This window comes from Hyperolius riggenbachi, chromosome 5 (assembly GCF_040937935.1).
Source record: "Hyperolius riggenbachi isolate aHypRig1 chromosome 5, aHypRig1.pri, whole genome shotgun sequence".
NCBI lineage: Eukaryota > Metazoa > Chordata > Amphibia > Anura > Hyperoliidae > Hyperolius > Hyperolius riggenbachi.
The window spans coordinates 386,852,313-386,874,814 of NC_090650.1; the positions used below are offsets into that span (position 1 = coordinate 386,852,313).

The 22,502-nt window shown below is 47.6% G+C and overlaps 1 protein-coding gene and 1 long non-coding RNA gene across 3 annotated transcripts in view; one reads left to right on the top strand and one right to left on the bottom strand.

Moving 5' to 3' along the window:
- Positions 1–4,731, bottom strand: part of LOC137519068 (uncharacterized) — a 51,014-nt gene extending 46,283 nt beyond the window's left edge. Inside the window, exon 1 of the long non-coding RNA XR_011020953.1 lies at positions 4,418–4,731. This is a non-coding gene — a long non-coding RNA (uncharacterized lncRNA). The remainder of the gene's footprint in view (positions 1–4,417) is intronic.
- The window catches only part of LOC137519067 (phosphatidylglycerol--prolipoprotein diacylglyceryl transferase-like), a 55,498-nt gene that overhangs the window by 2,751 nt on the left and 30,245 nt on the right, over positions 1–22,502 (top strand). The window lies entirely within an intron of this gene.

A 22,502-nucleotide genomic window follows, 5' to 3' on the forward strand; every position in this document is an offset into this window, starting at 1 on the left:
CTCCCTTATGGGAGGTTCTTTTTATATCTTATCATTTCTAGTTGCTCAGGTCTCTTTAATGTGCCTGCACAATTTCCACTCAATTTGCTTCATCCGCCGGGATCGAACTAGACACTTGAGGGTCTCTAAGCTGTACAGATGTGTCTCTAGACAACAGCCAAGTGATGTGTCCTGTGTCGGTGAAGAAGGACAATGCTGTTTGAAATGAAGGAGCGTCTTCTGCAGATGGGATAAGGAGGATACTGCTAGACACGGCTGCCGATTGTCGCTTACAGCTAATGGGAACTTTAACAGGAAAAAAACCAGATACTTACGGGAAGGCTGTAGGTCCTATAGAACCTTCCCGCTCCCCTTGTTTAAGTGCTGGTTCTCTGTTTGAGTCTCCCGCCGCAGGAGACTTCGGAAGTCTTTGGGAGCCCGAGTGCTCCTAAGACGGACAGCTCCATACTGCGCATGCATCAGTGCGCCAGAGAGGGCGCTTACACAGGTACAGTACGTAGCCGCCTGTCTTCGGGAGCACTCGGTCTCCCGAAGACTTCCAAAGCCTCCTTCGGCGGCAGAGAGCAGTATTTGACCAATTTGGTAGAATACTGCTACCGGGGATCCAGCTCTGGGACCGAGAGAGGAGCGGGAAGGCTTTATAGGACCCAGAGCCTTCCTTTTCCTTAGGTAAGTATCTGGTTGATTTTTTTTTTTTTTTACAGGTTCTCATGTACTTTAGAGATCCGGCATGCCAAATCATTAAATCAATACTAAAGAGTCCTGTAGAAAAAAAAAAAAACAGATACTCACCTATAGAGAGGGAAGGCTCTGGATTCCATAGAGTCTTCCCGGACCTCTCTTGGTGACCTCGTTCCAGCATTCTCCCCGAGTGCTTCCAAAGGTGGATGACACTGTACTGCGCATGCGTGAGTGTGTGTTTGTGCATGCTCAGTACGAAGACGCCTGTCTTCAGAAACACTCGGGGACATGAATGCTCCAGAAGCCTTCAAAGGATCTCCACAGGTGTTTTCGACCAGTTGGTTCGCTAACTTCAACAGTGGAGGCAGCACTGAAACGAGGACATGGAGATCCTGAGCCTTCCCTCTCGATAAGGTTCTCTACTCATAAGTGAATAGACTTTTTTTTCACAGTCGCTTCAGTGTTACCTAAAGGACCTGTTTCTACGAGGGCCGACCGTAGCCCCAACCTGCACCGTATTGGCAGCGTTTTTCCTGCAGGAGAGTCGGTGGGGAAACACCTATACTGTGTTGCGATTCTGGATGGCATGCTGCAGATTTGTACAGCACGCACCCGAATCCCTAGCTGTACAAGGTACAGCAAGACGATCTTGCTGCAATCTCGCTTCACTACAAGTCCTGCAAGATGCATGCTGGCTAGTGGAAACCGGCCCTTAGAGACCTCTGGGAACACTTAGAACGGTGTAGCATGTGTAGGAGGCTTTAGTCGTGTCACCTTCTAATGTAAACATTCTTATCTCAGAGAAGCTTAGTTGGCCATACACATATCCAGCTCCTCAATAATTTTGGTCAGTTTAAACAAAAACTATGATACAAGGCTCTGCAGAGCAGCACATGGAAGCTGGTGGTATGTTAGTGACTTGTCATGGTGCACTGCACTCCTTCTCTTTCCATCTGGCTGGTTCTCTTCACATCCATTTCCTGTAGGCACCTCTATAATGTCACATGAGTGTGGACGGGAGGAAATTGATGTAGATGTGAGGAGAGGAGCTGCTCATAGTGCGAAGTAGACTGGAGGAGGAGTACTGTGTACACCAAGACAGGTAGCCAAATAACACCGGATTCCCTGCACCACTCTGAATGTTGTGTACCTCCAACATCCCAAATACATACAGTTAAGTTAATTGGCTTCCCCCTAGAAAAAAAAATGACCCTAGACTATAATGGATATATGACTATGGTATGGATTAGATTCTGAGCCCCTCTGAGAGACAGTTAGTAACAAGACTATATACAGGTCCTTCTCAAAAAATTAGCATATTGTGATAAAGTTCATTATTTTCTGTAATGTACTGATAAACATTAGACTTTCATATATTTTAGATTCATTACACACAACTGAAGTAGTTCAAGCATTTTATTGTTTTAATATTGATGATTTTGGCATACAGCTCATGAAAACCCAAAATTCCTATCTCAAAAAATTAGCATATCATGAAAAGGTTCTCTAAACGAGCTATTAACCTAATCATCTGAATCAACTAATTAACTCTAAACACCTGCAAAAGATTCCTGAGGCTTTTAAAAATTCCCAGCCTGGTTCATTACTCAAAACCGCAATCATGGGTACAGGGCCGCCATCAGACATTTTGGGGCCCCTCACACATCATCAGACCTGGGCCCCCCGCTGAACTCCCCCCACACCCCCCCCCCCCCGGATTTGGAATGATGGATGATCGCACAACAACACAAATTTTCACCCTCAGTATAGGTAGGTAGGTAGCAAGGAATAGGTTCCCCCTGTAGAGGGTATCCGGGTATAGTTAACAGCACTATAGCTAGCCAATATTGTTGCCCCCTGTATAGGTAGCTTAGTATAGTTGCCCCTGTCTAGTTAGCTAGTAAAGTTACCCCAGTATAGGTAGTTAGTATAGTTGCCCCAGTATAGGTAGTCTAGTTGACGAAGTATTGGTAGTATAGCTGCCCAATATAGGTAAGCAGTGTCAGTGTCAGTGGGCGGGGAATGACTCACCTGACTTCCATGTTTCTGATACCAGAGCGCTGGGTGCCACAGGTCTTCTCAGCCTTCAATGCTGCGTACTGTACTTCCACTAATCAGGAAGTTCAGTGAGCGGCACTGAAGGCGGAGAAGACCTGTGGCACCCAGCGCTCTGGTATCTGGAATGGTCAAAAACAGCCAGTGACATGACTATGTACTCTGTAAAGTGCTGCAGAAGATGCCAGGGCTATATAAATACCCCTATGTCACCCCTAAATATTGTCTGTAACCTAAACTAATGTCCAGCGCTGCGTAATATATTGGCGCTTTATAAATACAACAAATAAATAAATAAATAATAATAATGTAGTAGGACATTAGACTATGACTATGGTGGGATTAGATTGTGAGCTTCTCTGAGGACAGTCAGTGACATCACCATGTACTCTGTAAAGTGCCGCAGGAGATGAGCTATAATACATAATTATAATAACATGGTAGGCCATTAGACTGTGACAATGGTCAGATTAGATTGTGAGCTTCTCTGAGGGACAGTTAAGTGAGATGAAAATATAGTCTGTGCAGCACTGCAAAATATATAAATACTAAATAATAAGAATGCATTATAATATTAGGGCTATAAGGCAATAGCGCTCTTGCCTTACAGTTCTGGGTCCCCGGTTTAAATCACAGCCAGGGCACTATCTGCATAGAGTGTTCTCCTTGTGTCTGTGTGGGTTTCTTCCTGGCACTCAGTTTCCTCACACATTCCAAAAACATACAGATAAGTTAACAGGTTTCCCCCTAAATTGTCCCTAGACTATGATACACTACATGATCCATACACAAACATATGACTATGGTAGGGACTAGATTGTGAGCCCCTCTGACGGACAGTTAAAGGGAAGATCCGCGCTTGTAATAAAAAACAAACTGCACTTATCTGGGGCTTCTTTCAGCTCCTGGCAATCGATCGGTGCCCTCGCCGCAGCTCCTGCGTCTCCTGCGTGTCCAGCGGTGAAGAAGCCGACCTCGCCAGGTCGGCTTCCGGGTCGGCTTCCGTGCGCTCCATGGTGGGGGGTCACGTGGTGTAAGCGATGTCATCTTGTCTCTACTGCACAGGCGCAGTAGGTATGCGCCTGCGCAGTAGAGACCCGATGACGTCCCTACACCATGTGACCCCCCACCGTAGAGCGCACAGAAGCCGACCCGGCGAGGTCGGCTTCTTCACCGCTGGACACTGGGAGACGCAGGAGCTGCGGCGAGGGCACCGATCGATTGCCAGGAGCTGAAAGAAGCCCCAGATAAGTGCAGTTTGTTTTTTATTACAAGCGCGGATCTTCCCTTTAAGTAACAAGATAATATACTATACAGCACTGCGGAAACAGTCAACGCTATATAAATACATGAGAATAATGAGACAGAGATAAGTGAAAAAAACATAGCAGAGAGAAGTCAGGTAGATTGGAGGGACAGTAGAAGATAACAGACAGACCAGGAAAGTGGGAGAGTGTCACAGAAGAGAGGAGGTATTGAAGGAGAGTTGGGAAGAAAATAGGTAGATAGGAAGGGGAGATGTTGGGAAATGGAGGACAGTCAGAGTGAATGAGAGAGACAGACAGGGGAACATGCTGAAGCATAGGGAGGAGAAATACAAGAGGAGGGAGGGAGACAGGGAGATGGGGCATATGGGAGCAGAGACTAGCAGGGCAGTCAGACAGGCACTTTATAGCAATACCTTCTAATCTCCTGTCATCAGAGGGGGGCTCCTCACACAGCTCTCTCTGCTCACATGACAGCCGTGTCTGCTGTGCTCCTGGAATTCCATCCTGTCCCTCTGGCTGGAGCTGGCTCTCTTCTCCTGCTCTGCTGTCCATCAGGGGGGATGCAGGGGGTACAGACTGGCCAGCTTCTAAAGTCAGGGGCCAGCAGCATGGTCTAGCCTGACATCAGGCTTGACTGGCAGTGGGCGTGGCTAGGGGCGTGGCTACACGCAGTAAACACTGCGTCTGTGGCTGAAGAAAGGAGGAGAGGCTTGGAGCAGAGCTTTTCCCTCCTGTCTATTGGCTGGCCAGCTTCAGGGGGCGGAGGGGAGAGACTTGAGTGCCTAGCACGCTGCACTCACATGTAGCATCTAGAGATGGGAAGTTCGGATCTTTTCAATGATCCGGATGATTCGAATCGGATCATTGAAGAGATCCGGATCTTTGATCCGAATCTCGGATCATTTTACTACAGGAAGCATTCGGGGGTGAAATGAACAGCAGGACAGGTCTGTGGACAAGAGAAGGAGAGGGGGGTGGACACACAGAGAAGGGGAGAAGATGGACAGAGGGCAGGGAGTGGACAGAGAAGGGAGGAGGGACGAGCAGAGAGCAGAAATGTTTGCACGTAATACCCACATGCTGCAAATCACATGCTTTACATATATTTCACCTATATGTTCATCTGTACACTTTGAAAGAAAAGGTCGCACAGTGAAAGAAAGTATTCCCAGAAGATAAGTGCAGCTGTTTAGTGCCGAGTGTAGGAGGATTATATTGCCTTTCAATCACACTGTCTGCAAAGTTACTGAGCTGTGCTGAGCCAAAAGCTTCCAATGTGTTCACTGTGCAGCACTACGGAACAGACAGCCTATAATGGGCAGCACATTGCAGCCAGTATGTGTGCTCTACACATATCTGGCAGTGGCACCCATGTCCCCTCTCTCTCATCTACCTGTGGCTGCAAGGCTGCCTCCCATCCAACAGAGCGATCCCTGCTTCCAGGACCCCGCTGCCCGCTGAGAGGGGGCGTGTCGCTCCTGGCCCCGCCCCTTTTGCGATCCGAATCGTTCATTTTGATGATTCGGATGATCGACTCATAAAATAGATTCGGATCAAAGATCCGAATCGTTCATGATCCGGACAACACTAGTAGCATCGCCCTGAAGCTGGCTGCCGCTGCTGACAGGAGGTCGGGTCGGGGCATGAATAAACGCTGGTGTTGCAGCTGCGGGCGGCCGGTGCTCCAGTCCAGTGTAGTTAGAGCAAAGCTACAGAGAAATGGCTACCGATGTCTGCATTTGTGGACATCGGCAGCCATTTTCTTGTAGCCTGCTCTAACTACGGAGCAGAGAAGTAGGGGGAGAGAGACCAGAGCGGGACCCGGGGACACATATAACAGGTGCCGCACGTCAGAGGGGGGCCCGGGCCCCCTGGGAGCTTGGGGCCCATGACTGTAGTGCTGGTTGTACCCCCCTGATGGCGGCCCTGCATGGGTAAGACTGCCGACCTTACTGCTGTCCAGAAGGTCATCATTGACACCCTCAAGCAAGAGGGTAAGACACAGAAAGAAAGTTCTGAACGAGTAGGCTGTTCCCAGAGTGCTGTATCAAGGAACCTCAGTGGGAAGTCTGTGGGAAGGAAAAAGTGTGGCAGAAAATGCTGCACAACGAGAAGAGATGACCGGACCCTGAGGAAGATTGTGGAGAAGGACCGATTCCAGACCCTGGGGGACCTGTGGAAGCAGTGGACTGAGTCTGGAGTAGAAACATCCAGAGCCACCGTGTACAGGCGTGTGAAGGAAATGGGCTACAGGTGCCGCATTCCCTAGGTCAAGCCACTTTTGAACCAGAAACAGCGGCAAAAGCGCCTGACCTGGGCTACAGAGAGCAGCACTGGACTGTTGCTCAGTGGTCCAAAGTACTTTTTTCGGATGAAAGCAACTTTTGCATGTCATTCGGAAATCAAGGTGCCAGAGTATGGAGAAAGACTGGGGAGAGGGAAATGCCAAAATGCCTGAAGTCCAGTGTCAAGTACCCACAGTCAGTGATGGTCTGGGGTGCCATGTCAGCTGCTGGTGTTGGTCCACTGTGTTTTATCAAGGGCAGGGTCAATGCAGCTAGCTATCAGGAGATTTTGGAGCACTTCATGCTTCCATCTGCTGAAAAGCTTTATGGAGATGAAAATTTCATTTTTCAGCACGACCTGGCACGTGCTCACAGTGCCAAAACCACTGGTAAATGGTTTACTGACCATGGTATATTACTGTGCTTAATTGGCCTGCCAACTCTCCTGACCTGAACCCCATAGAGAATCTGTGGGATATTGTGAAGAGAAAGTTGAGAGACGCAAGACCCAACACTCTGGATGAGCTTAAAGGACTTACGAGGCCAAAATGTCTAAAAAAGCAAAGTACCTGTAAGCTGTTTAAATGCACGGAGGACGCCGTCCGCGCCCTCCGTGCAGTTCCGCCGGGTCCCCTTCCTGAGATCGCCCCCCGCCCCGACCCCCCAGGCCGGGTCGGGCTCTCGTGCCGCTCTCAATATGGCCGCTTCCATTGGCCGCGGCTGCGCAGTCCGCCTGGCCGCGAGTGCGGCTGCGCAGCTCTACGGCCAACCCCTCCGATCCACGCTACAGTGCGTGGTTCGGGGGGTTGGCCGTAGAGCTGCGCAGCCGCACTCGCGGCCAGGCGGACTGCGCAGCCGCGGCCAATGGAAGCGGCCATATTGAGAGCGGCACGAGAGCCCGACCCGGCCTGGGGGGTCGGGGTCGGCGCGGGGGGCGATCTCAGGAAGGGGACCCGGCGGAACTGCACGGAGGGCGCGGACGGCGTCCTCCGTGCATTTAAACAGCTTACAGGTACTTTGCTTTTTTTTTAGACATTTTGGCCTCGTAAGTCCTTTAAGGCCGCTATCTAAGCATCCTGGGCCTGCATAACACCTGAGCAGTGCCACAGGCTGATTGCCTCCATGCTACGCTGCATTGAAGCAGTCATTTCTGCAAAAGGATTCCCAACCAAGTATTGAGTGCATAACTGAACATAATTATTTGAAGGTTGACTTTTTTGGTTTTAAAAACACTTTTCTTTTATTGGTCGGATGAAATATGCTAATTTTTTGAGATAGGAAATTTGGGTTTTCATGAGCTGTATGCCAAAAATATCAATATAAATATAAATAATAATAATAATAAATGTGTCCTAGCTCCACTCTGGCCACATAGGCTGTGCGCTTGTTCCTAAACTACAATAGCTGAAAGGGCAGCATAACTCGCAGGCATGAGCCCTTTTTTAAAGGGAACCCTTTTAAACTACTGTATACCAGTTGCCTGGCAATCCTTCCGATCCTGTGTCTCTAATACTTTTAGCCATAGACCCTGAACAAGCATGCAGCAAATCAGGTGCTCTGACTCAGTTGACTCTGATTTTACTAGATTAGCCATATGCTTGTTCCAGGGTTTTGACTCAGACACTACTTATGCCAGGAGATCAACAGGGCTGCCAGGCAACTGGCATTGTTTACAAGGAAATAACTATGGCAGCCTCCATATCCTTTTAACCTCTGCTTCCCTTTAAAAGCATATTCCTCCTGTGATGATCACCGTGAAATTCATGTTGTCATTGCCTTTGGTAATATAGTGAAAGCTACAGACTGAGAAGGTTTCGTTACCTGTTCTGTGTACTGCTGTGTGGCCAGGTGCTGTCTTCTCAGGGTTACACAGAACACATATCACATGCTGTTCATCTTGGTACATTGAAAACCCAGCAAGAGGCTCCCTGGTCTGAGGTTATCAGAGATGAGAAAATCAATTCACAGTCCAGGTGCCCTCAGGGAAGCTAAAATTTCCTGGCAAACTGATTCGGGTTACAGGCTAAGGCCAGGTGATATTGTGCGGATGGGACAGGTTTTACTGATGTATTACGGCAATCTGTGTCACGGTTGCTGAGTGTTCCTGTGTACCGTCTGCAGCAGTGACAAGTTCCATAGAGAATGTAAATCACTTCTTCTGTCACACAGATGTCAATCAAACATTTTTAGTAGCATGAGGAACATTACCTTCTGTTTGGTTTTTAGTTTGTGTGTCCTTCGGATGGTTTCCTCAGGGCAGTTTCTAGGCTAAATTGCACCCAGGGTGAGGGTGTAAAAATTGCATGTTGGCGGCGGAGGTGCATGCACATGCGCAGAACGAGGGGGACACAATGGGGAAACCTGGGAATCCCAGTGACGTACTTCCTGTCCAGCAGGAAGTACATCACTGGACAAGGGCGTGCGGGGGAGGCGGCGCTATGCATATGACTCTGTCTGTGCACCCTGCCGCAGGGTCATATGATTGACGTTTTATGAGCTGCTGTAGATTGTAAAAATTATCCATAGAAATAGTAGCGCTCAGTCCATACAGTTATCTGTCCTGGTTTCTCCAAGATGCTGTATACCGCATGAAAACACCTCAAAAAATAGGAGACATAAAAGTTGCAATAGTGCAGTGTTATTTAGATCAATTAGTAACACCACCAGTGTTCTCAATCCACAGGCTTACACAAGTGCTTAGGTATGGGGGGGGGGGGGGGGGGGAGGTGGGGGGTCGGGGCAGGGGACCACCACCAATTATCCAAGCACTCCCCTCCGTCCCCTATGCTTCCCTGCTCACCGTCAGGCTGCGGTATGGGAGAGTGGCAAAGTCCTGCTATTCACTGTGGTGCCTGAGGCTCTTAATGACCACTTTCAAAGTTGCTCTTCATAAGCCTGCTGTGGCGTTACCTCAAACAACAAGCACAATGCCTCTCATGTGTCAGGAACCCGAAAGTTTACAAACTTGGTAATTGAGTGACTGTGTGTCAAGGTTACAAAAACTCCCCTCCATAACATTGCAGCGGTGGTGCTCCGGGCGGGCGGTGGCTGGCGGCGGTGGGCGGGACTTACCTCCTTCAGTGTTCCGGCGAGTGGACGCTGTGCGTGCGTGCGTGCGTGCAGCTAGTCTGGTCTTCACTAGACCAGACTAGCTGCACCCATAGGCACAGCGTCCACTCGCCGGAACACTGGAGGAGGTAAGTCCCGCCCACCGCCGCTGCCAGCCACCGCCGCCAGCCACAGCCTCAATGTTATGGAGGGGAGAGCCAGGGAGAGGAGCCCTAAGGTGAGGGAGGGGGGGGGAACGTCCGCCCATCCCCGCTGCTCTGCCCAATGCTCCTCTCTGCTGCGCTGCTCCCCTCCAGCTGGGGGGGCACCTATACACCTGGCTACATATACTGGGGCCACTATACACCTGACTACATATACTGGGGCCACCATACACCTGGCTACATATACTGGGGCCACTATACACCTGGCTACATATACTGGGGCCACCATACACCTGGCTACATATACTGGGGCCACCATACACCTGGCTACATATACTGGGGCCACCATACACCTGGCTACGTATACTGGGGCCACTATACACCTCGCTACGTATACTGGGGCCACCATACACCTGGCTACGTATACTGGGGCCACTATACACCTGGCTACGTATACTGGGGCCACTATACACCTGGCTACGTATACTGGGGCCACTATACACCTGGCTACGTATACTGGGGCCACTATACACCTGGCTACATATACTGGGGCCACTATACACCTGGCTACATATACTGGGGCCACTATACACCTGGCTACATATACTGGGGCCACTATACACCTGGTTACATATACTGGGGCCACTATACACCTGGCTACATGTACTAGGGCCACTATACACCTGGCTACATATACTGGGGCCACTATACACCTGGCTACATATACTGGGGACACCTATACACCTGGCTACATATACTGGGGACATATACACCTGCCTACATATACTGCGGACACCTATACACTTGCCTACATATACTGCGGACACCTATACACCTGGCTATACTGGGGATACCTATACATCTGGCTACATATACTGGGGACACCTATACACCTGGCTATACTGGGGACACCTTAACACCTGGTTACATTTACTGGGGACATCTGGCTATACTGGGGACACCTATAGACCTGGCTACCTATTCTGGGAACATCTATACACTTGGCCACCTATTCTGGGGACAACTATACACATGGCTACTTATACTGGGGACACCTATAGACCTAGCTAGCTATACTGGGGCTACCTATTTTGGGAGAACTGCTGTCAGATCTGTATTTTTGGGGAACTGCTGATGCCATATTACGTGTATTTTGGGGAACCGCTGCCAGATTGTGTATGTTGGGGGACCACTGCTGCCAGATTACATGTATTTTGGGTGTTACGTGTATTTTGGGTGATCCACTACCAGGTTTCACGTATTTTGGGGAACTGCTTCCAGATTATGTGTATGTTGGGGGAACTGCTGCTGCCAGATTTTCTATTTTGGGGAACCACTGCCATATTAACTGTATTTTGGAGTAACCTCTGCCAGATTATGTGTATTTTTGGTGAAATGCTGTCAGATTACATCTACTTTTTGGGGATACACTATGACAGAGCTCAAACTTCCCCTGGCAGACCTTTTATACCACTGCTAAGGCCATGTATATTTGGCCCCACCCATGACCACGCCCACACTATGCGTAACCACGCCCATTTTTCGGCGTGCAGCGCAGAGGTTTTTAGGGTGAGTCCACTCACTTCTTTTTCCAGGACTAGTCTAGAACCCTGATGGCAGGGTTTTCAGACTTTGCACAATTGGTTATTGGGTGACTGGGATTAATATTCAGAAAAGTGGGTAGAGCCTAAGAAAGCCAATCAATAATCACCTGTTGATTTTCAAGGGGAATATTAAAATTGCTGCAATTATCGCAATGTTAATGGCACAAGGATCAAACCTGGGATTAGCGAGGAGGACGCTGAATACCGACAGACGAGGAATGCCGTGGCCCATGACCAGGGGATCAGTATAAACTTGCCTCAGGCACCACAGTGAATAGCAGGACTTTGCCACTCTCCCATACGGTGAGCCTGACGGTGAGCAGGGAAGCATAGGGGACGGAGGGGAGTCCCACCTAAGCACTTGTGTAAGCCTGTGGATTGAGCACACTGGTAGTGTTACTATTTGATCTAAATAACAGTCTGCATTATTGCAACTTTTATGCCTCCCCTTTTTTGAGGTGTTTTCATGCGGTATACAGCATCTTGGAGAAAGCAGGACAGTTAACTGTATGGACTGAGCGCTACTATTTCTGTGGATAATATTGACAGATAGTTAGGTAACTATATATAGAGCGCACCACCTTTGCTTGAAATGTTGTTAGCGCTGCAATATTGCTTGTTTTGATGTAAATTGTAAAAATGGAGATGGAGAACCTGGCACATCATCAGCTATAATATCTAAAATCCCTGCAGTGAAGGATAGTCTGCCACTAAATCCAGATATTCAACAGTAACTGCGTATAGCGTGAAAAGCTATAAATGGGATTCCAAATGTGGGGATGACCATCCACAGTGTAGTATGAGGGAGTCCTGGTTAGCGGTGTGTCCGCACTGGATCAAAGAACGAAAACTCGCGTGGGTAAAGCTGAGTCCTTCTCCCTCCGTGCTTGCAGGAAATGACGTAACGCCGTCTGCGTACCAAGGGCCTGATTCACAAAAGCGTGATAATTGCTAGCACAGCAGTTATCACGCGATCTGCGCACGTAAAGGATTACATTTGCGTGTAAATGAAGTTTTGTGCGCAATCACGTCCACGCTTCACGAGCGCAAACCTTCATTTATCACACAGCGTAATCTTTTCCGCGTGCAAACCGTCACGCGTGGCAGATCGTGTGATAACTGCCGTGCTAGCAGTTATCACGCTTTTGTGAATCAATGCACATGTGCACTCCAAGGACTGTCGGCTCTCTTTCTGAACCTCAGCGCTCAGTCCAGTGTCCTCCACACGCAATTCCTCGTCCCGCTTTGTGCGCTGCGGTGCGATGTGAAGGGGGCAGGGCATCACACCTCAAACGCACCGGCCAGGTGTGAAACCGGCCTAAGGTGTCCTTTAAGGCTTGGAGTGGATATATACAGTGGGTTGCAAAAGTATTCGGCCCACTTGAAGTTTTCCACATTTTGTCACATTACTGCCACAAACATGCATCAATTTTATTGGAATTCCACGTGAAAGACCAATACAAAGTGGGGGACATGTGAGAAGTGGAACGAAAATCATACATGATTCCAAACATTTTTTACAAATAAATAACTGCAAAGTGGGGTGTGCGTAATTACTCGGCCCCCTGAGTCAATACTTTGTAGAACCACCTTTTGCTGCAATTACAACTGCCAGTCTTTTAGGGTATGTCTCTACTAGTGTTGGGCGAACAGTGTTCGCCACTGTTCGGGGTTCTGCAGAACATCACCCTGTTCGGGTGATGTTCGCGTTCGGCCGAACACCTGATGGTGTTCGGCCTTTTAAGTTCGGGTTCGCACCGAACTTCTAATGGCCGCCGAACAGGGCCGAACAGGGCCCCTGTTCGGCCGAACAGGGCCCTGTTCGGCCGAATACTGCCCCCCTATGGGGTCGCAGGCATAAGGGGGGAGCATGCCCCGATCGCGGGGGGGGTCGGAAATTCCCCCCACCCCCTCCGCTAGCGCTCCCCCCTCTGCCCGCTTCCCCATTCAAAAGTTTAAGCAAAGTACCTGTAGTGGATGGCCTGGCAGTGGGCGGCACTGTGGAGTGAGGAGGAGGAGTCCGGAGAGTGACAAGTTGAGGGAGGCCGGGCAGCGGGCGTGAGGTCAGAGAAAGGGCGGAAGTACCACAAGGGTACTTCCGCTGAACCGCCCGCTGCCCGGCCTCCCTCAACTCGTCACTCTCCGGACTCCTCCTCCTCACTCCACAGTGCCGCCCACTGCCAGGCCATCCACTACAGGTACTTTGCTTAAACTTTTAAATGGGGAAGCGGGCAGAGGGGGGAGCGCTAGCGGAGGGGGTGGGGGGAATTTCCGACCCCCCCCCGCGATCGGGGCATGCTCCCCCCTTATGCCTGCGACCCCATATGGCCCCCAAAAGCTGGATGTTCGGAAAGTTCGGGGTTCGGCCCGAACATGCCGAACATCTCGGCCATGTTCGGCGAACTTTCCCGAACCCGAACATCCAGGTGTTCGCCCATCACTAGTCTCTACCAGCTTTGCACATCTAGAGACTTAAATCCTTGCCCATTCTTCTTTGCAAAACAGCTCCAGCTCAGTCAGATTAGATGGACAGCGTTTGAGAAACAGCAGTTTTCAGATCTTGCCACAGATTCTCGATTGGATTTAGATCTGGACTTTGACTGGGACATTCTAACACATGGATCTGTTTTGTTTTAAACCATTCCATTGTTGCCCTGGCTTTATGTTTAGGGTCATTGTCCTGCTGGAAGGTGAACCTCCGCCCCAGTCTCAAGTCTTTTGCAGTCTCCAAGAGATTTTCTTCCAAGTTTGCCCTGTATTTGGCTCCATCCATCTTTCCATCAACTCTGACCAGCTTCCCTGTCCCTGCTGAAGAGATGCACCCCCCAAGCATTAAGCTGCCACCACCATATTTGACAGTGAGGATGGTGTGTTCAGAGTGATGTGCAGTGTTAATTTTCCGCCACACATAGCGTTTTTCATTTTAGCCAAAAAGTTCCATTTTGGTCTCATCTGACCAGAGCACCTTCTTCCACATGGTTGCTGTGTCCCCCACATGGCTTGTGGCAAACTGCAAACTGGACTTCTTATGCTTGCTGTTAACAATGCCTTTCTTCTTGCCACTCTTCCATAAAGGCCAACTTTGTACAGTGCATGACTAATAGTTGTCCTATGGACAGATTCTCCCACCTGAGCTGTAGATCTCTACAGCTCGTCCAGAGTCACCATGGGCTTCTTGACCGCATTTCTGATCATCGCTCTCCTTGTTCGGCCTGTAAGTTTAGGTGGATGGCCTTGTCTTGGTAGGTTTACAGTTGTTCTGAATGATTGCTTGAACAGTGCTCCGTGGGATGTTCAAGGCTTTGGAAATCTTTTTGTAGCCTAAGCCTGCTTTAAATTTCTCAATAACTTGATCCCTGACCTGTCTTGGGTGTTCATTGGACTTCACGGTGTTGTTGCTCCCAATATTCTCTTAGACAACCTCTGAGGCCCTCGCAGAGCAGCTGTATTTGTACTGACATTAGATTGCACATAGGTGCACTCTATTTAGTCATTAGCACTCATCAGGCAATGTTTATAGGCAACTGACTGCACTCAGATCAAAGGGGGCCGAATAATTATGTACACACCACTTTGCAGTTATTTATTTGTAAAAATGTTTGGAATCATGTATGATTTTCATTCCACTTCTCACGTGTACACCACTTTGTGTTGGTCTTTCATGTGGAATTCCAATAAAATTGATTCATGTTTGTGGCAGTAATATGACAAAATGTGGAAAACTTCAAGGGGGCCGAATACTTTTGCAACCCACTGTAGATGTCCACTTTACAGCAGACGTGTCCCAAACATGCTTAGCAAAATAATTGCTTGTAAAGCTGTGTTACATGTATTATTAAGTCAGCTTGTTCCTCTGGGCAACACCACAGGAAACAAACACTGCATAGACACGTCACTCTGGTATACCCAAGCATCCTATATTGTCTCTATTGGGTTACTAGGAGGCACAATGGTGCAGGGTCATTAGGGGACAAGAGCAGAACTTTCTCTGATATGGCTGCATAAATCAGTCTTTCCCTCCCCCTGTAACCCAACTGATTATTTCTGTAAACACGATTTTGAGGTTCGACATTTTTTTTTTTTACGTATTGACAGGCCGCCCCCAACTTTGCATTCCCAGTCATTTTATGTGTATAAATGTATTTTGCAGTGTTTCCAGCTAAAGGCTGCAAGATCAGTGGTGGTCAGTGACCGATCCGTCTCTTGAGACCCCTTTTACACTAGTAGCTTTGCGGTACACTATTTTTATGAACATCTATGGAGACTTTCATACTTATTAAGTTCCATTGCAGTGACCGTAAGTATCTGATCAAACACAAGGGCAACAGCGCGCTACCGCAAGTACCGCGCCTAACGCATGTTGCTCGGGGTAATGTACGATAAGTCTATGGGCGACGCATGTTGTGTAAATGATAGAGTGCATGCAATGCATGGACCGATGGGAATCCCAGTGATGTGCTTCCTGCCCACGGGTACTACGTCACTGAGCGGGGGGCGGCGCTATGCATATGACGCAGTCAGCGCACTCTGCCGCGGGGTCATACGTCTGTCATTTTCTGCCTTGCGGTGGGATACAGCTGGAGCATCACATCCACACCGCAATGCAAAAAATAGGCGTAAAACCAGCCTAGACGTCTCAGTGGATACATCATACTTGTTGTGTAATCTTTGCTGCATGCAGAATATATGTGAACTAATTTAGAGAAAGGCATCTAGACAGGGCCGGATTTGTACTTTTTACCGCCCAAGGCCAACTATACCCTCTGTATGGTTGTTATCTCTGTGTGTCCCAATGAGAATTATTCTTACTCTCCATCATTGGATGCCACAGACAATAACTATTTTAGTAATATGCGTATAGATATGTTATGTTTTCTTAAGAACTTTTATGTTATGTTTGCAATCTCATTAATGATGGACCCATTGTGTCAACATGAGTTAGGCTGATGTGTACCTGCAGGACAGAGCTTACAGGTCTTGCAGGGATGACAAAAGTACAGGACAGAGAGTTCAAAGGTTAAAGATGTCCTTGTAGATAGGCATGGCTCCATGGAACAGCTTTACTGCCCCTCACTGAGCCGCCCCTAAATTTCTGGTGCCCTAGGCCATGGCCTAGGTGGCCTTGCCAGAAATCCGGCCCTGCATCTAGAATGAATATTTCAGACTTGTCCGGTGTTAAGTGGCTGACCCGGTAACCCTATTCCTCCTGTTTACCAAGTACCAGATTACTTTTGTTTTATTATTCTGATTCTCACGCTATGCCCATCACCTGCATGTATTGCTGACTGTGGCTTGGCAGCTACACTTCCTAAAGGAGATCAGCTCCCATTGGTGTGCATGGACTGAGGTTGGATGAGGAGCAGCTAAACATCTCTGGGAGGGCAGCTACATAAATATTAATATACAGTGATATATAATAAACAAAATACAGCGGAATGCTTTCCCCACAGAAACCTAAAGTGGAAACACATCCGCTCTGGATTTGAACAGAACGAGAAAATGTAGCGAATCGGACAATGAACTGGTCCACTCCGAACCAAATAGGTCGGTTTGATCTAAGGCAAGTGAGAACTGAGCCTCAGATAGAGATGGTTGAAGAGGAACTCCAGTGAAAATAATGTAATAAAAAAAGTGCTTCATTTTTACAATAATTATGTATAAATGATTCATTCAGTGTTTGCCTATTGTAAACTTTATCCTGTCCCTGATTTACATTCAGACATTTATCGCATAGTGACATTTTTACTGCTGGCAGGTAATGTCACTGGAAGGAGATGCTGCTTGCTATTTTGGCAGCTGTAAACAGCTGTTATTTCCCACAATGCAACAAGGCTCACAGACAGGAAAATGTCAGGACCATGGTCCTGACATCACACTGTGGCAGGGGTTTCACCACAATATCAGCCATACAGAGCCCCCTGATGATCCGTTTGTGAAAAGGAATAGATTTCTCATGGGTAAGGGGGTATCAGCTACTGTTTGGGATGAAGTTCAATTCTTGGTTACGGTTTCTCTTTAAGCTTAGCTGCAAAGTTAGGGATGGCACATGGAACATTGGTAGTTAAAATGTTCAGATTAGGAGTAGGCATAGCTTGGAGTTGAGGTCAGGGTTAGGCATAATAAAAATGCTCACAATACTTTAGGAGTGACGGGAGGACTCTTCAAAATTCAGGTCAGGTGAATTTTGCTGCCTGAACTTCTGCACAGTAATTATTCAGGCTCTGGAACGTCCTGCACTAGAACACAACATATTGTAAAGCTGAGAGTCAGCAGGACTGCTAAAAGCTTCTACTGCTGCCGATAGCCTGTTACAAAAACACCCAGCTCCAGTACACACTATTATCATTTAGCATAATATGGAAGAGAGTATGACCTCCTTTGAGGTTTTATTGTCTTCAGTATCCTTATCCAGGTGAATTCTTCCTACCTGTCTCGTTTACCATAACCATTACCATTTTAACCAATAAAGTCAATGTGAATCATGTTTTTAAAAAAAATAAACCAGATACTTACCTAAGTAGAGGAAAGGCTCTGGGTCACAACGAGCCTTCCCACTCCTCTCTTAGTACCCTCGTTGCAGCGGCAGCTTCTTCGTTTAAATCCCTTTGGAAGTCTTCAGGAGCTGCGTCCTCCCGAAGACAGGTGGCTCCATACTGCGAGTGCGTGAGAGAGGGTGCTTGCACAAGCGCAGTATGGAGTGACCCGTCTTCGGGACCACTCGGGCTCCTGAAGACTTCCAAAGCCTCACTCCGGTGGTGGACACAGCAGTATTTGACCAAATTGGTTGAATACTGCTACAGGGGATCCTGCGCTGGAACGGGAACCAGGAGAGGAGAGCGAAGGCTCTATAGGACCCAGAGCCTTCCCTCTCCTTTGATAAGTATCTGGCTTTCTTTTTTTACACATTGACTTTAAAGGATACCTGAAATGACATGTGACATGATGAGATAGACATGGGTATATACAGTGCCTATCACACAAATAACTAGGCTGTGTTCCTCTTTTTCTTTCTCTGTCTGAAAGAGTTAAATATCAGGTATGTAAGTGGCTGACTCAGTCCTGACTCAGACAGGAAGTGACTACAATGTGACCATCACTGATAAGAAATTCCAACTATAAAAACACTTTCCTAGCAGAAAATGGCTTCCGAGAGCAAGAAATAAATAAAAAGGGGAATTTCTTATCAGTGAGGGTCACACTGTAGTCACTTCCTGTCTGAATCAGGACTGAGTCAGCCACTTACATACCCGATATTTAACTCTTTTAGACAGAGAAAGAAAAAAAAGAACAGCATAGTTATTTGTGGGCTATGTACTGTACATACACATGTCTATCTCATCATGTCACATGTCACTTCGGGTATCCTTTAAGGTGGTCATACATCTAGTGATGATGGGCAAATTCGACCCGGACACAGATCTCTGTGATTGAATCTGATCGGTGAGAGATCTGTAAGCTGCAATACATGCAGGCCGATTCCTGATCGATTTCAGCATGTAATCGACCTAGCGACTCCGCCTCTTCACACCCGGCACTGTCCCCCCCCTAGTGTAAAATGTGCAAACCCATCCTCCCCGTTGCCCCGTGTGTGAATACTTTACCTGTGGTGTCTGCCGCTGGCTCCATCTCCACACTGCCTCACATACACGCACCCCACGTGGTTGCCATCATAGTGTTGGCAAGTGTGTGACATCAATAGTCCCGATATCGCACACTGTTACCACTGTTTTATGCTGAAATCTATTGGAAATTGATGTGCAGTGTGTGGGCAGGCAATAGATCCCTCTCTGATCAAATTTGATCAGAGAGGGATCTGTCTGATAGTCAATCTGGTGGAAGATCGACAGGTATATGGGCACCTGAATTCTTGATGAGCTACACCTGTGTAAGCCTTCCTAGTGACTTCCTCATGAATCTGATTGGAATGTCAGATTTCTACTACCTACTGTAAGTGACAGCAACATAGGAGAAAAGTCATTTACGGCTCATTTTACTCTGGGAGAAACATACTTATTTGGATATGTTTACATGTATTTTAAATTTTAAGATTTTCGCGAGAGAGGTCCTTTAAGTAGTTATGCTCTTTTATCCAAAGGAAGACCATCATACAGGCAATATAAACTTGTCAAGGCAAAGGCTAATGCTGGATACACACAATGCGATTTCCCGCTCGATTGACTGGTCGATCGATTATTTCGACATGTTCGATTGGGTCTCGATCGATACAGCTACATTTTCTCATGTTAAGTATGCAAAATCGACGGCTGTAAAAAAAAAACCCGATCGAACATGTCGGAAATCATCGATCGATCCTGCCAATTGAGCAGGAAATCACATTGTGTGTACTCAGCATAACACATCAAATGCAACATTCAAGAGGACTTCCTCCCTTTCTCAAGCCTGTGCAGCCAAACTTATCTCTAAGCCTGCACAAATTATATCCTGGTACAAAAAAAACGGACCAATCAGTGAACAAATGCAGCCTGTAGGATGGACTTCCTTTGAATAAAAGAGCATAGCTACTTAAAGGGACACTTAAGTCAAACAAAAAAAATGAGTTTTACTCACCTAGGGCTTCCAATAGCCCCCTGCAGCTGTCTGGTGCCCTCGCAGTCTCCCTCCGATTCTCCTGGCCCCGCCTGCAGCCACTTCCTGTTTCGGTGACAGGAGCTGACAGGCTGGGGACGCAAGTGATTCTTCGCGTTCCTGGCCACAATAGCGCCATCTATGCTGCTATAGCATATATCATACACCATATAGCAGCATAGAGGGTGCTAATGTGACTGGGAACGCGAAGAATCACTTGCGTCCCCAGCCTGTCAGCTTCTGTCACCGAAACAGGAAGTGGCTGCAGGCGGGGCCAGGAGGATCGGAGGGAGACGGCGAGGGCACCGAACAGCTGCAGGGGGCTATTGGAAGCCCTAGGTGAGTAAAACTCATTTTTTTTGTTTGACTTAAGTGTCCCTTTAAAGAAGACGGTACTGGGTCACTTTCTTGTTGCCTATAGTAAAATATTGGTAATATTTTACTATGACCGAACCTCTCCCTACTCTCACACAGAGCCCTCAACTGGGGGTATCTAACCCTTAACCTTCCCCCAATGGTGCCTAACCCTTCAATCCCCTGATGGTAGGTGCCTAAGCTGAAGCTGTACCTGGGGCTTCCTCCGGCCCCCTTCGGCCTGAACGCTCCCTCGTCACCCGCAGTCACCTCCTCGTTCGCCCACAACTGGCCCCAGGAAAATCCTTAATGCCTTGTCGCTAATCTCCGGGGAAAGGGGGGGGGGAGCCTCAGCGATGGGGGACATCAGAGCAGGGAGAGAAGTCTCAATAGGATCCTAACGATTCCCTCTCTTTAGGTGCACTTTAAGGAGGAACTCCAGTGAAAATAATGTAATAAAAAAGTGCTTTATTTTTACAATAATTATGTATAAATTATTTAGTCAGTGTGTCACTGTAAAATCTTTCCTCTCCCTGATTCAAATTCTGACATTTATCGTATGGTGACATTTTTACTGCTGGCAGGTGATGTCACTGGAAGGAGATGCTGCTTGCTTTTTTGGCAGTTGGAAACAGCTGTAAACAGTTATTTCCCACAATGCAATGAGGTTCACAGACAGGAAACTGCCAGGACCATGGTCCTCACAGTTTCCTGTGGGAGAGGTTTCACCACAATATTAGCCATTCAGAGCCCCCTGATGATCCGTTTGTGATAAGGAATAGATTTATCATGAGATATGGGGTATCAGCTACTGACTGGGATGAAGTTCAATTCTTGGTTACGGTTTCTCTTCAAGAGAGCAGAGGGTTCTTAGAGCACACTTCAGAAGCTACCCCAGTCATGTGTATTACACTGTCTATGTATATACCCAGTTATGATCAGCTACCCTTGTTAACGTCTAGGGGTCAGTTTCTCAAGGAGGAGCCAGCCAATTAACCTGCTAATACATTTAGGTTGTGGGAGAAAACCGGAGTGCCTGGAGGAAACCCACACAAACACAAGGAGAACATAGAAACTCCACACACATACTGTCAAGGCCTGGAAGTGAATCTGGGACGCTAGTACTGCAAGGCAAGAGTGCTAGCCACTATCTTATTTAATGTATGTAGCAGATATCACCTTACATGGCTCTGTACGGAGAACAATACAGACAATAGTTGTTACAAGAAATACATACATAGTTCATGTACAGTACAATCAAAACACCCAGCAACACAAGTACCAGAATGAATTATGGATAAGGGTATCATTAGGTAATACCTGTATCTGTGTGCTTTGTGTTTGTAAGCCTGAGAGGCTGCAATTATTGAACTTTAAGTATGAGCTACCCAGTCAAGGAGACCATTTGCCTGCAGGACTTTATTTCTTGGCTCTGTTGACGATGCTGATAGCTGCATTGGTTTGATCTGCAGGCCTTGGTGTTAATGTGTTTGTAAGATGTTCTACTGGGTGACCAATCAAGCTTATTTTCCAGTACATGGGCAGGCATGCCTCTTCTTTCAGGATGTGTACAGTGTAGAGTTCTGATTGGTGGTTGTCATCCACCAATCAAAAGCTAGATACAGGATACCCAAGAGAACTCCAAGACTGTAAAATGGAAGAAGACATGACTGTCTATTTATATAGAATTAAAACACCGTCGCTTATAGCCATTTTAAAGATGCACATAACCAGGCTGTAATCAACCAATATTAACCAAACATTAACTTTAAAGTGAATGTTAAGGCAATATAAAAAAAGGTCAGATACTTACGTATGGACAGAGAAGGCTTTGGATCCTGTAGAGCCTTCCTTGTCTTCTCTTGTTCCAGTGTTGTCACCACCGTTGTTTGTACTTGACCAATTGGTCGAATACAAGTCTGGGAGCCTTCGGGCGGCTTCGAAAGTATTCGTGTCCCTGAGTGCTTCCGAAGACAGGGCTCCATACAGCGCATGCGTGAGCTCGTAGTCACACACTCACACATATACGCAGTACGGAGCCAGCCATCTTTGGAAGCACTCAGGTACACGAATGCTTTGGAAGCCCCCCGAGGCGGCAAATTAAACGGGGGTGACAGTGTTGGAATGAGGGGTACAACAGAGAAAACTTTACTTCAAGTGCTAGGCAAATCGTAGGAGCATGCGATAAAGCCCCAAGAAACAATGGGATAGAAAAGGGTGAGGAAGGTTGGGAGCTCATATGGTACTAAACAAGTACCATTAACAATAGTGTAGAGATCACCATAACAGTTGCTACGGGACCTGCAGCCAAGGGTGAGGGGTGAGGAGGGAGGAATCTTCCTAATACTGGGGGTCCCGGTCTACCTATACTCGGGGGTGGGTTTGCTACTTCTGGCACCTTATACTGGGAGATAACTAATACTGGGACCCCTCTGGCAATCTATACTAGGGGGCTAT